Source organism: Aulonocara sp. 'chitande type north' Nkhata Bay, linkage group LG16, assembly GCF_057382095.1.
Source record: "Aulonocara sp. 'chitande type north' Nkhata Bay isolate Kocher_YH1m ecotype deep benthic linkage group LG16, A_spYH_male_GT1.1, whole genome shotgun sequence".
Lineage (NCBI taxonomy): Eukaryota > Metazoa > Chordata > Actinopteri > Cichliformes > Cichlidae > Aulonocara > Aulonocara sp. 'chitande type north' Nkhata Bay.
Window position 1 is genome coordinate 33,249,624 of NC_141359.1, and position 14,159 is coordinate 33,263,782.

The 14,159-nt window shown below is 41.6% G+C and overlaps 1 long non-coding RNA gene across 1 annotated transcript; it reads right to left on the reverse strand.

The window, feature by feature from the left end:
- Positions 1–357: 357 nt before the first annotated feature.
- LOC147311895 (uncharacterized) lies at positions 358–13,399 on the reverse strand. The gene is made up of 4 exons (XR_015125499.1): positions 13,362–13,399; positions 12,684–12,876; positions 9,789–9,874; positions 358–1,063 (listed from the first exon to the last, which is right to left on the reverse strand). It is a non-coding gene; the product is annotated as an uncharacterized LOC147311895 (long non-coding RNA).
- Between the last annotated feature and the right edge of the window lie 760 nt (positions 13,400–14,159).

Genomic DNA, 14,159 nt, shown 5'->3' on the forward strand with positions numbered 1-14,159 from the left:
TTACAGAAATTACAGAAGATGATTAGGGCCACTGCATGGGGGAAAAAAAGTGGGCACGTCTATTTTTTCTTCTTTTCCAGAATTCTGTAAATGTTGTAATTTCTTTCTCACTGGTTTGTCATTGTTTTTGTTTTGTTTTGTTTGAAAAATAGGTGTTTTGTTTTTTTGTTTTTTTTAAAGAAATTTGCAGGATTTTCCAGAGTTTTCCTCATAAATTTGCAATTTTATATCTTTAATTTTTTCTTCTAAATTTCAAACTTCTCCCCAACCAAACCATCAGCAATCCTGATACTAGATTCACAAAGTAAAACTTTATGTTTTACCTTCTGTGATGTTGTTTGAGGTGTTTTCTTTGTCCTCACACCTCACAGAGCATCACTGTGGGAAACAAGAAGCCTCCTCCTCACCATCATCTGTCTCTCAGCCAAGCGTACACAAATAGGAAAGGACAGCAGCTAAATAGTAACACACACACAGACACACACACATCCGCTGTATTTGTGCTGTTTGTGCAGTCTTATCGGGCAGAGATAGGGCAGCTGAGCGGATTGTCTCAGGACCTCGGCTGAACCCCTGAACCTGGAGGCTGTTATCACGACCTCTGACCTCTCACACATGCACACACAGAGATAAGTTGACTCCTGCAGTTCAGGTGATTTTCGAGAGCATGAACGTGTGTGTGTTGATGGTTAATGTGTTCCGGAAGGCGAGCAGAAGAGGAAAGGGAGTGGAGATCAGATGAATCAGATGTGTTCTCTTTGGCCTCACAAACCAACACACACATATATGTAAAGAGGCTGTTAGCCGCCTCTTAGCTTTTCTTATGCAAAGTGGTCCCTGGAGGCGCAGACAGTAAAGTCACCTTCTCCACTCTCAGGGGAAGTTTCCACCATTAGAAGGTGAAATACAGCCAGAGATGAAGCTCAGATCTCCTGTAACACAGTCCACATGTAGAGCAGATCAAACCCATCTCCCCGCTTCACGTCTAACTCCCCTGACGGATCCGAATGTTTGTTAGGCCTCCAAGTAGAAAAGACACCCGCCTTTGTTCCCTGGAGTTGGCCTGTAAAAAAGAGGCAGGTTTAATGTTTTAAACGACGAGCACCTTCTTCATCTTCCCGACTTTCCAGCGAACGGGGAAGGCCAAGTGGCGAAGATAATCATTCGCTGATCCAAATATTTCTCATCTTCATCCCTGAGAGCAGCCAGACAGGAGGAAAAAAGCAACAGCTTCTTTTTATCTAAAGCACGCACGGCCGAAATGGAGCCACCTCCATCTGACCCACAACATCTTAAAAAGGGAAAAGGCAGCTTTACACACAGGAACCTCAGCATTAATGACTGCATTGTGTCTGCACAGATTTAACTTTTTAAAGTGCTGATGTTTGTAATGTGGTTAGTGACCCAGCAAACGCTTCCAATACCCTTCAGCTGACAATCTTTATTCTGAGTGATTAATCGTTTTAAATTAACCTTTGGGAAGGAAATCCAATGAACAAAACACAAGATGAATCGGGAAGAAACAGATGAGGCTGATGTGTTACGACACAAACAGGCGTTCTTTCTCTTGAACTGGAATAACATGATCAGTCCTTCCTTTCCAAAGTGACGAGTTTGCTTGGGAGTCAGTGATGGTGGTGTCAAGGTCTGTGGAGGCAGACCGTGCGGAAAGGTGTGTGGTGGACCCAGGTGCGAACACAAACGAGGATGCAGGAGTGGATTCCAACCAAAACGAGCCTTTTATTATGGCTGATGAAAAGAACAAAAACAGAATGAGGGCAGCATACGTGTAGTACTCAACAGAAAACCTAAACTGGACAAAACTAAGGAAAGACTATGGCTGGAGGTACAGAACACAGGAGGTGGTAACACAGACGACGCGAGACAGACTGTATGAAACACAGAGACTAAATACACATGAGGGATGATCAGGGGAAGTGGCCACACATGGGAACACAGCTGACACACATGAACTTAACGACAGGACAGAAGGAGTGAAACTGAATACACTGACCGTGAATACAGACTTTCAAAGTAAAACAGGAAACATGGAGATTAGACAAGACACATGAACCGGGGAGACGTAGTACAGGGGAGATGACATAACCGACAGCATGGACTTGACAATATAAGACACGCAGACATAAACACACGAAGGGCAAGGGAGACTTAATACACGGGTAATATGTACAAATGGCTGGACTGCCTTAGTGACCCTAAACAAAGAATAAACATCAAAATAGGCTAAAACACAAAACACTGGGTCGCACGACCCAGGACCATGACAGGTGGTTTCTCGAAAACCAGGTTTGATACAAACGTCAGCTTTTCTTTAGATGGGATGTTTTTTTAAAACTGCCATAAAATCTTTTTACCACAGTCTGGATCACATGACCTTGAACAAAATTATTATTGTGATGGATTTCCAGTTCACTTAGCCTATAATGAGGCATTAGCAGCTCTGCATCATGGTGCCTGGACGGGAGCAAGAAACGAATGTTAAGGATGGCTGTTTTATGCAGAGTTATTATACTGTTGTATTTGTTATTAATATTTTTTAAATTAAATTTCTTGTTTTCGATACATTGTCTACTTGGTTTGGTTTGGTTGTGGTTATTTTCAGTGCTACTTTTTAGTGTTTTTTTTTTAATACTTAATTTGGGTTCGGGCAGGTATTAAAACAGAAATAAACTGTGAAGGCAGCCATGAAGATAAATCAATAAACAAGCTTTTCAAACCATCTTTATGCTTGGCATATCAGACAAATGGAAATAAACTCTTATGTACTTTTTTAGATGATCTGAGTTACTTGTGTAAGTACAAATATCCTTTGTGACAGTCCTTGAGTTTTGCAGCATTTTGGGTTTTAGTCCCTGGTTTGAACCACTTTTCCCATTCAGAGCTGCTTTAATTCTTCATTCCATAGATTCAACAAGGTGCTGGAAACATTTCTCAGAGATGTTGGTCCATGTTCCCATCCCAAAGGTGCTCTGCTGGGTTTAGATCTGGTTCAAGTAACCAGTTTGAGATTATTTGAGCTTTGTGACATGATGTGATATCCTGCTAGAAGCAGCCACCAGAAGACAGGTACACTGTCATAAAACCATGGACACGGTCGGCAACAATACAGCTGGCACTGAGGGCACCCAAAGTGTGCCAAGAACACAATCCTCTACACCATTTACACCACCAGCAGCCTGACCTGTTGATACAAGCCAGATCCAAGCTCTTATGTTTTTTTACCTCACCCCCAACTCGCAGCAGATTCTGTTTCTGCCGGACATTTTTTTCCTCTGAAAAGGGAGTTTTTCCTTCCCACTGTCGCCAAAGTGCGAGGGGTCTTCTGATTTGGGGGGTTTTCTCTGTAATATTGTAGGGTCTTTACCTGCCAATATGAAGTGCCTTGAAGCAACTGTTGTAATTTGGTGTGATATAAATAAAACTGAATTGAACTAAAAGTGTGTTTTGGCTCAGGTTTTGTCTTCCTTCAGTGTTTCCTTGTCTCATCTTTCTCTCTGTGCCTGCCTCTGTTGTTATGTCTGAGGTGAGTCTTCTCTCTGCGTTTAGCGTTTGTTTTCAGTGATTTCCTGTTTACTTTGAAGGTTGCTGATCTTGCCTTGCATTAGTTTTTCTTCCACCTTTATGATTGTCTGCATTACTTTCTGCTCTCACTGCATTAAAAGTCCCAGGTTGCTGATTGTTTTTGTTGGATTGTCTGTTTCACCTGTTACCCTCTCCAGAGTTTCCCTGCCTTGTTTATGTACCTCTAGATTTATTCACCTTTTGTTCTGAACTTAAATTATGAGTCTGCTTTTTATTTTTATTTTACTCCGTGTTTTGTTCTGTATTTGGTCCGTCCCTGAGCTGAACTGCAGGTTTTAGTGATAGCCTCCATTTAAGTCAGTAAAATTTTCATTGTGGCAGGTCATGTTTAAATTCAGGCTTTTCGCTAGCCTTTTAGTTTGACCCTGTGGAGAAATCCTCTGAAGGATGTTGAAGGAATATTTACAGTTGAGACAGGGAGAGACAGGTTTTAAGGGTAGAAATCAGTCGATTTGTAAGGGAAGATGGAGAGGGAGACGAAAAGGAGAGATTAGAGGAATGGAAGGATTTGGAAAAAAGTGACACACGAGAGGGTGATGGTGAAAGGCAGGGTCGAGCTGACCATATTCTGTGTCATTTTATTGGAGAAAATGTGCTTTTTTTGTGGAAAAACTTCAGTATTTCTAGTTTTTGTTGTCCAGCTTGGTGATAAAATGTAATTTATACAGAGTATTTTTAAAGAATGTCAAGTATCCTCCCTTTTCTTTCCCAGTCAGGGATCAGGCTTCATGTTGGGTGTAGGGCATGGTTCCAGGAGGCACACGTGTGCACCAAATTTCATACATGTGCACAAAACACGATGGTGTTTTTTTTTCAGATATTTGTGAGGCTCAAACCTGTAGCTGAAAAAGAGATGTACCAGCTGATGAAAGCATTCCTACTGAAACCCAAAGACAGACAGCAACTGCTGCAACAGCTAACACCTGTTTATTATTTAAAGGTTACTGGGATAAAATAGAGAAAACTTGAGTATTTACTTAAGTATTTACACACTTAGGACACATCAACAAGCACTGTGATTTCAGCTGCTCTTCTGCCTGGTAACAGTGTTTGGTGTTTCACTTTGGATGGATCCACAGATTAGCATATGCTTTTTCAGACTGACACTTTTAGCCTTTCTTTATATAACCTTATACATTTATGACACACGCGTGCTGTGTCATGTCACACCATGTTTTCCCCTTGTGTAAAAGTGAAAAATAGGACAAAAAGATAAAACTCTCAGAATGTTCGACTGCTTCGTTATATTTGGAGTGGTTTCCATCACATTCAACAAAATCTGCAAATCTTGTAACCTTTTGGTGAATTGTAACATTGTAACATTCCCTGATGAGACTGACTTCCTTCTACCATGAAAAGCCTTCCCTTCATATAAACTGGATAAAAGCCAGACTTTCGAAAAGTGCATGTCTGGCAGAACCATTTAAAAGATATGACACTGTCTCAGTAATAAAAATGCTGTGCAATCACAGATAAAGAGCGACGTAAGGTCACCCTACCCTTCATGTTATAATCTTCCCAGCTTCGTTAACATGTCCCACATTTAGTTCATTTTGATCTGGTCACTCTAATCGCAGATGTTTATTAATCTCTAGGTGATTATTAGGTCTTCATAACTTTCTTCTTAAAACAAATGTTTCAGATTTCAAGTCGGCTTTGAGGACCCAGATTTCACAGCAGTCAAGTCCAAGTCTTGGGTTTGCCTAAGACTTGGACTTCCTTTTGCTGATCAGTTCTTGAGTTTATAAAATAGTTCCCATTACTGTCTGCACCTCTGACTGTTTTTTGTCTTCAAGTATGCAGCTCTTCTCTGTTTGCAGGACTAAATAAAGTCCCACAGCCCACCAACACTCCATCGTCCCATTCCTGTCATTCCTGGAATTAGTGACGCGAAGCGTGGGGCCTTAAAGAACCAAGGTGCTCTCCTCCTCCACCGCTTTGTTCTTTCTCACGCTGAGACCAGCCGAGATCATCACTTCTCCACTTCTTCCCATTGAATCCTCCTCCTCCTCTGCATTCCTGAGGGCAGCGCATTGCCTGGGAGTGACGAGGAGACATTCCTGGGACTTTTGTTGGGCTCAGGATGCTCTTCCGGGGAGAAATGGAAGGAGGAGCAGTAACGGTAGAAGGTGTTTCTTTACGACTGCTTTAAATTTATTTACAAAGATGGAGATGCTGGAGGTAATAATGGCCTTTTTATTTTCACTTACAGTGAATGTGATGACGCAGTGACACAGTGAGCTTGAGCAAGCTGTGTTCATGTAAGGACTTAAATAGCAAAGTGTATATAAATACTTTTAAAGGACACATTCTCTCCTCCAAATCATTGCAATAAAGCTAAGCCAAAATAAATCTTCTGGCCACCACCAAGCAACAGGCCAGAGCTGGCTATAGCAGTGCATTCAGCAGCTTAAGAAGCAGAATGGAGTGGCCACAAATCCCAAAGCGGAAATAAAGACCCCAAATCATGACATCACAGCCAATCTCTAATGTAGTATTGCATTTCTCTAATCTCTAATATAATGAACAAATACCCCTTTTGGGCACACTTTAGCCCATATGGGACCAACTCTGAACAGAGGGTCAACATTCAGTCACAAAGAGCCCCAAAAGTAGCCCCTATTAGGCCTAACCTGTTTGCTAACTAGAGTGGTTTTACCCCATTCAGGTGGGCTAACTTATTTTAGCCTTGTGGCAAATATGGTCCAGATTTGGTCCACTTTAGCCCAGATTTAACCCCAATGGATTCCATCTAGATAGCAATGATTGTTTTGCTGACACCTGGAATTTTCTTTGTGCTACATTTTGGCCTTGACTAGCCAAGTTGACTAGGGGAGCGCAAGATGTCAGGTGTGTTGTGGCACTTGGGTCACATCTGTCCCATTTTTTCCAGTGCTGTAGCTGAGCCATAAGTGCTGAAAGTAGCCCAGCTTTGGCACAAATGTGGGGAACTGGAGCAAGGGGATGGTTGTAACAAAGCTCAGGTCTCTGTGTGAGTACTGACCCACCTCACAGGTCAAATAAATCATTATTTTAAACATGACGAGCATTCTTTCTGCAGCTGTGCAAGTTTAGAAGTTATTTATCTGTTGGTTGTGTATATGCAGCTGAGAACCAGACTGCTCTTATCACAGCCAGTGTGTATAGAAGCCTGCACTTTTGTCTTACGTCTGCTGAGTAGGCTGGCACTCCTCAGACGGGTGTGTGTTTTGTGCCTATATGTCTGAAGAATGTTAATTCACGGTGGACAGAAATCAAGGAAGAGAGCCAGACAATAGAAAATGGATAACGTGAGAGGACAAAGAAGCTGGCAGGTCAGATTAATGAAGTTGAACAAGTCTGTGAAGTCTTTGAGAGTCATACACTCAGAGATGCTTTAATTGCTCCTAATCACGTGATTTCATTGTTCATTGAATGTCTGCATCCAGTTTTTAGGGGCCTTTTAGGGGGCTGTGGTCCATTCTCTTAGTGGAAATGTTAGCCAAATGGAAAGTTAGTCTAAGACCATGACTAAACAATGACAGGGCTGGGTGATTATTAGATTTTTTTTTTTCAGCTAACAAAGATTACGGAAACAAGATAAAGGGGATAAAACAATTATTTTGCTTTATCTCGTGCTTTAAATCAAGCACACCCCTTTCGTTTTGCAATATGTGCTTTCAATGCTCAGACCCACTCTGAGTTTGGTTCAGCTCAAGTATGAGGAGATATCGGTGTAATTAACAGTTTAAGAGGGCAACAGACTTTTCTGTAACTTCCATGTTTGCTTCATAGAAGACTTCCAGAAAAGCACACCAGGGTGAATCAGGTGTAAACTCTTTATATACCCTTAAAAGGACCTTTAATATCTCCTTGTATATGAGCCTTTATACGACTGTAACAACAGCACATTTCAGGCCTCGGTCAGCAACACTCCTTTCACCAGTTTCACTGAAGAATAACCCGGCCGTTCAAACTGAAGACTGATGTGAGATCATCATTACTTTTGTGCAATGAAGTGTGTCTTATAGTTTGACTAAGATTAATGCCTTCATGATATATTTCACAACCCAAGCAAGGAGCAAAAATATTACTGGAAACCAGTTGTTGATTGAAAGTGGCAGGAAGTACCTGTACGCATTGTGTCAGATACATAAACACAGTGAATTAACCCATAAAACAGCCACATAAATAAGCCCTCTTATCACTGCACCCTCTGGCATGGCGGTAAATAGGTGAGAAACCGCCATCTTTTCCTTTTCGCTCCCTCAAACTCGAGCACACAGACGGTTTCTCACAATATCCTGTTTCCGATCACTGCCTCTTTAACACTGGATCCCCCTGCACTCGGCCAGAGGCGAGGAGGGAGTAACAGGCGGGCATGAGAGAGACTGCCTCTGAGGGTTCACAGGCATCAGCGAGGGCAGCCTGGGCATTGTTTGTCTGAGTGGTTTATGTCTGGCATGTGAGCAGAAATCACTGATGGTTCATAGTCAAAATAAACACTCCTGTAAATCACCTTTGATTAAACCCTGTTCAGGTACTGATAGTGTAATGTTACAGACTGTAAATATAATATTTCCTATAGTTTTACTTAGAAATGTCAGGACTCTTACAGAAAGAGGTGCATTAATGTTATATTACACTTTAGATTGGATCATGAAGACTTTAAAATCAGTTGTAGACCTAGGAAAAGGTAAATATTCTCTTAATTGCTATGAATGACATTCACGGCTGTTAACTGAGCTGTCTTTAGCATTTTATGGCTCAACAGCATCTGTTTTTTTTTTTTGTTTTTTTTAAAGTCTTGTTTATTATATATGTTATGATGACTTGGACACAAACGTAAGTGCCAGACACCTGTTGCATAGTCAATTTTTCCATGCTTCCCATAGATATGAACCCAATAAAGACTTTCCTGATGAGTTTATGCACTCAGATACTCATGAATAAAACATTAGGTCCATCTGACAGTCAATTAAATGTCAGAAAGCCGGACTAGCCTCTATAGCTAGCTGTTAAGCTATCCAATGATAGGATTTTGCTGATTATGGTGTGCTTCTGTGTCCACAGACACACTAACATTAGCTAACATTAGACAGAAAAAAAGATAACTCAGGGCTGGATTTGATTATGAAGCACTAAACAATCCCTCTCTAGCCTTTATTAGAAAAAAAAAACATGCTTTTTTTACTGGCTAATGCTATGAATTTTCTAACGTCATCAAATGAACATATTTTTCATGTCTGTGTACGTCTGTTTTTACACCCACTAGTTTGAGTGCATAACTGTCTTCTTACTATCAAGTGCTGCTACATGAACAGTTTTGCCATTTGTTTAGGAGGGCTTCATTTCATCTGGTAAATGCTAATTTACCTTTCAAGCTAAATATTAGCTTACAATCTAATTTTACCTATAATTAGCTTCCAAGCTAATACAAACAAATAGCTTGATACCATATGTAAAAGCTAACTGGCTAACCCTAGCATTAGCAAAATACTATCTGAAACCACATCAGTTGTCAGTGTTTGTTAATGCTATTAATTATATGAAGATTTCAAAGGTAATGTTAGCTAATGTTCCTCACTGTTGTTATTGGGAGTGGGAAAAAATGAGGGATAATCCTTCCTGAGTCCTTTATATAGCAACCACTAAATGACTGGGATTAAAGCGTGTTCAATGCTTATGTAATACATGCTTAATTTGGATTTTTCCTTAAAAATTTATTTTCCTTAAAAAACAAAAGGTGAACTCTACCTGCTGAACCACACCTGTCTGAGAGTGTGTCTTCTAATCTGTTTTCAAAGCAAACTGCATGTATCAAACCTTCCTCAATTTACTGAGGAGCTAAATAAATATTTGAGGGGGATCAATGAACAGTGATGCTCTTCACAATGCTATCACTGTCTTGTATGTGCTTCATGCTAACAGAGCATTGTGGGTATTGTTAAACCGGCATTGTGGTCCTGTTTCTTTAATGTTTCTGTGATCAATCACAGGGGTTACAGTGCAAACAGCAACAGACCTGGAGTCAGAGCAGGCACAGCTTTCTACTTTACTTTCTATAAAAACCCCCAGCACAAATACAGATCTTAAAGAATCTGAGCACACATCACCTCCTACAATCCTGCAGCTATTACTGGAGGTTTTCACGTTGCCAAGCTTGTTTCACCTCAGTGATCCGAAGCAGAGAGTAAAACCAGCACCTGTTTCTCAGACCAATCCTCCTCAGTGCTGGAATCTTTCCTTCCCATGGAGATTACTGCTTCTGCAACTCCCTGATTTATGTTTCCTACAAGAGCTCAATAATAAAGAGATATGAGGGAGAGTGGGAGGAAGAGGAGAGGAGGAGATAGAGATGGGAGAAAGCAGAGGATTTCATGGTCAACAGGGCAAACACACACACTCACATACACAATGTTACACATGTTCACCCCACACAAAGTTCATGTCTGGTATTTACTGCTTCCTGGGTCTAGCAGAGCTAAAAGACTGTTTTATTGATCTCTTTGTGTGCACATTTGAGGCTTTCTCCATCATTAAGATGTCCTCTAAGGCAGTGAGAGGTGAAGCATCTGCATTAAAATGTCAGAAAATGTGAAAATGATTAATTCCTACTGAGATAATTCATCAGTTTTATCAGGTGCCAGCTTTCAGATGGAGTCATATTGGGCCACTGTGTATTTAAGAAAGCCACAAAGCCCCACAATAATACAAAAATAATGTCTTAAATCATTAATCATTCCTTATCCTCTTTGCTTCCTGAACAGGGATAATTCTGTTCATATGTGATGGTAATTCACCAAACTTCAGCAGACTGCATATAACAGATGAATGCAGCCAGTGTAATGCCACCTATAGGTTTGTGAAGTTATTGTGAAGTTGTGGTCAACCCAGAACGTCAGCCCATATTAAAGAGGCGGGGTTTGTAGCACCTGACCTATTAGAAAACTGTACAGGTCTATTGGCAGCAGAGCAGCTGGTAAGAGAAAAATAAGGGATTAAACACATAATACAGACTGAATACCTCACAGCAGCAGTGTGTGTGTGTGGTTTAACAGCTTTAAGACTGGAAAGGAGCTGCATTAATAAAGTTTATTTGAAGCCAGGAGGAAAATTAACACGTCTCAGTGTCACAGCTCTATAATTAAGACACAGGAGAATCTGGCAGATTACAATTTTTATACCATTAACATAATATGTAGATGTGTGCAAGACAGTTTTATTCTTCCAGCTGCTGCCCTGAAGGCTTCGCCTGCGATCAGATTTGATATAAAGTCCGCAGGTACAAACAGTTTTCCTGTTTTAGGAGCATATATTAATTCTTAAAGAACAATAAAAATGTTTTAAAGTTGCCGTTAATAGAAGAAAAAAAAAAAGCAAGAATAAAGTTTGACTAGGAATCTGTATTTCTTACTGATGCTCAACAGATAAAGACCAAGACTTTGGACCCTCTTACTATCTGCACGCTGATATCAGAGGGGGTGTCACAAATGCAGACTCTGTTCTCCATGTAAGGATCAGAATATAGGTTTTAAGCTGTCAGTCATGCAGAGCTACTCTAGTGGAGTCCAAGAATAAAAATATTAAGCTGGAATTGAGCTGAATGGATCCACCTTAAAGCTGAAATGATGGCACTAGTACACTTGGACATGAAGGAGCAGGTTTAATAGGATGCATCCAGCTTGTTTGTGGCAGCAACACTTATCTGTGAAAGGAGTGTTTAAGCTCAGCTTTATTGACTGAAAGAGCCTGAAGCTGCCATAAAAGTCCACGACTACCACTCCTGCTAGTACTGCTACTACTGTGACTACCACTATTACTGCTACTGCTGTTTTATGACCGAGCCTGCAGGTTGTAAAGTTACTGCTGTTCACATACACAAAAAAGATGTGTGCTCAAACACACACACGCACGCACGCACGCACGCACGCACGCACGCACACACACACACACACACACACACACACACACATAGAAGTCCAAGGGGAGATGTGTGGGTGGGTGTCACACCTGGTCAGGTAAAATCCACCTGGCTGCTCCCCTCTTCTTCACTTGTCGTTCACCCGGCGGCTGTGAAGCGAGCAAGGTTTCCCCCCCCGCTTTCTTCAACCTTTTGACCTCTACACTGATTATGAAACCACATTTACACACAAACATTTAAAGCATTCCTTAGACACAGTAAATTTCTCACACACACACACACACACACACACACACACACACACACACACACACACACAGATGCCCAGCCGGCCATGCCAGAGGCCGGTAAACTGCAGTGTTTTTGTTATTCATGGACTCGGACAGAGCAGCAAACACTAACCAAGGCTGAACTGTTTGGACAGATGTGCTTCAGTCCCTCCAGCAGACACACACACACAAACCCTGGGCTACCAGCTGACCCCCACAACCTTGACCTGTGACCCTCAGAGACGGTCTGGCTCTATTTTCAGACCAACATTTGAGCAGTGTGACACATAGAAGTGACATGAGCCTGTTTTCCAGCTCAGGGAAGGTGGACCTTATCCTCTCGTTTTAGCTGATGTAGATTTGTTCATGAAAGTCCGATTTCAAGTCATCAACCTTTGGGAGAGTAAGAGCCAAAGTCCCGAGTGGGCTGTAGGTGGAAGCCTATCCATTCATTTTCTTAACCGTTTAACCCTTGTGTCTACAAGGTTGGCTAAGCTGGTTGAACGTTGGTGTAGTTTGCTGTGTTGTGGCTAAACGTTGGCTGATTGCTGGCTCGGTGTTAGCACAGTGGCCATACTTTGGTTCAGTGTTGCGATTCTGGCACAGTTAATTAATTTTCATGCTAAATACTGTTGGAGTACTATTTCTACTTGCTTATTTCATGGGCTGTTTGGGATGTCTGTGGCCTTAAAATGCTGATTACCATATAAACAGCCAAAGCACTGAAGCTATGAGGCATTCAGGACTGCCCTAAAATTAGAGCTATGAAAGGCCCGGATTTTACTCTGTTTCACAGATCAATAGGCTTTTACTACATTAAAGCTATTACAGCCTTTTCACTTGGTTCACTGTTGTCAGTTGCCGGTTTCACAAACACCCCCCTGCTGTGAAATTGCCTCAGTTCCCACCTGTTAACATGAGTTTTCAGCCCAGTTTCCTCTTGTTCTCTGTGTCCTCTTCCCTCCCTGCAGGGATCAGATGGGAATGATGCCTCTCCCTGCTCCCAGCTCCTTAACGCTGCCGCTGAGTGATGGGAACAGGCGACGTATGGCTACTTTCTCATGGCTGTGAGGTTTCGGTGCTGCAAGCTCTCACACAGGCCTGCAGAGGTAGAAGCAGACACACATAAATAGAAGCAAAGCAGAGACTATGAGGAGCTGAGAAGGGAGGAAGAAAAGTATAATCTTGATACACTTTTCCTGTATTTTTTGAGTCAAGGTCACAGAGGCAGGAAGGTGCAGGCGAGGGTGAAACACTAAGATAAAATGCTTTGACATCACTAAAATATGTTATTTCACAACCTAATACAATGAAGACTCTTAATTTACTTCAGAATCTGGGTCTGATATTTTTTTTGAGGATCAGAGAATAAATTTCATTTTCAGCAGGAAGGGAACAAATCTTTGTAAGAGCAGATGATAATAATAGCTACAGTAATGGTCAGCAGTAGTGACAGAGTGGGGTGGTGGAGAGGCAAAACATGAAGCTAGAGTTTGTTTGCCATCAACACTGCTCCGTAAATATCCATATGAATTAAAAACGTGACTCCTGGGTCTGAAAATGTGCTTGGTGAGTTTATTAAATACCTGCAGCTTCATGCGATCCACATGTGCATCTCTGAAGTGGGAGGCACAGCCGTGCTTTGTGACTTCACAGAGAGAGGATCGTCAGGACCTAACCGCCTACACCTGAGAAAGGTGTCCCGTCTCACACACAGTCACACCTTTAACGATCTGTCATTTGTTAGAGAGCCGTTGTCCTCGTGTTTTGAAGATCCGTCACAGCTGTTAGTAAAGTTTTGAGCTGGCTACCAAACTGGTTATTATTATTCTTTCACTTTTTCCTGTTTAACTTCATACAGGGACACTTGATAAGCAAATAAATATTGTGGTTACCGTGTTTTTACCCAGCTCAAGACACACTCTCACCCTCGAGTGGATGTTGGAGGACAGCTTTGTTTGTGCAAAACAGATTAAAATCCTTTTTTTCCATCAGATCTCGAGAAAGTCGTGCTTGCCTTTGCAGCTTTGTTACTGGACGAGTGTAACACACTGAACGCCGGGCTTAGCAAATCATCTTTTGCTCTTTTGGTCCATAGACAAAAGATCACATTACTCCAAGGTTTGCACTCGTGTAGGATCCCTGTGTATTAGAGTCGAGTGTAAAATGGTCGTGCACCTGCATATGCGATAGAAGTGCTGTGCTCGTACACTCCTGCAAGATCCTAAAAGTCTGCATCCCAGTAAAGAGTCTGAGTTCCCAGTGTTTTAGGGAGCAGATAATAACTTTTTTGTAGATGTACAGTTGCACCTCTAGACTAAAGGTCCAGGTGAAGGTATAGATAGGATTTAAATGAAGAGCTCAAGCAGGCGAAATATTAAAAA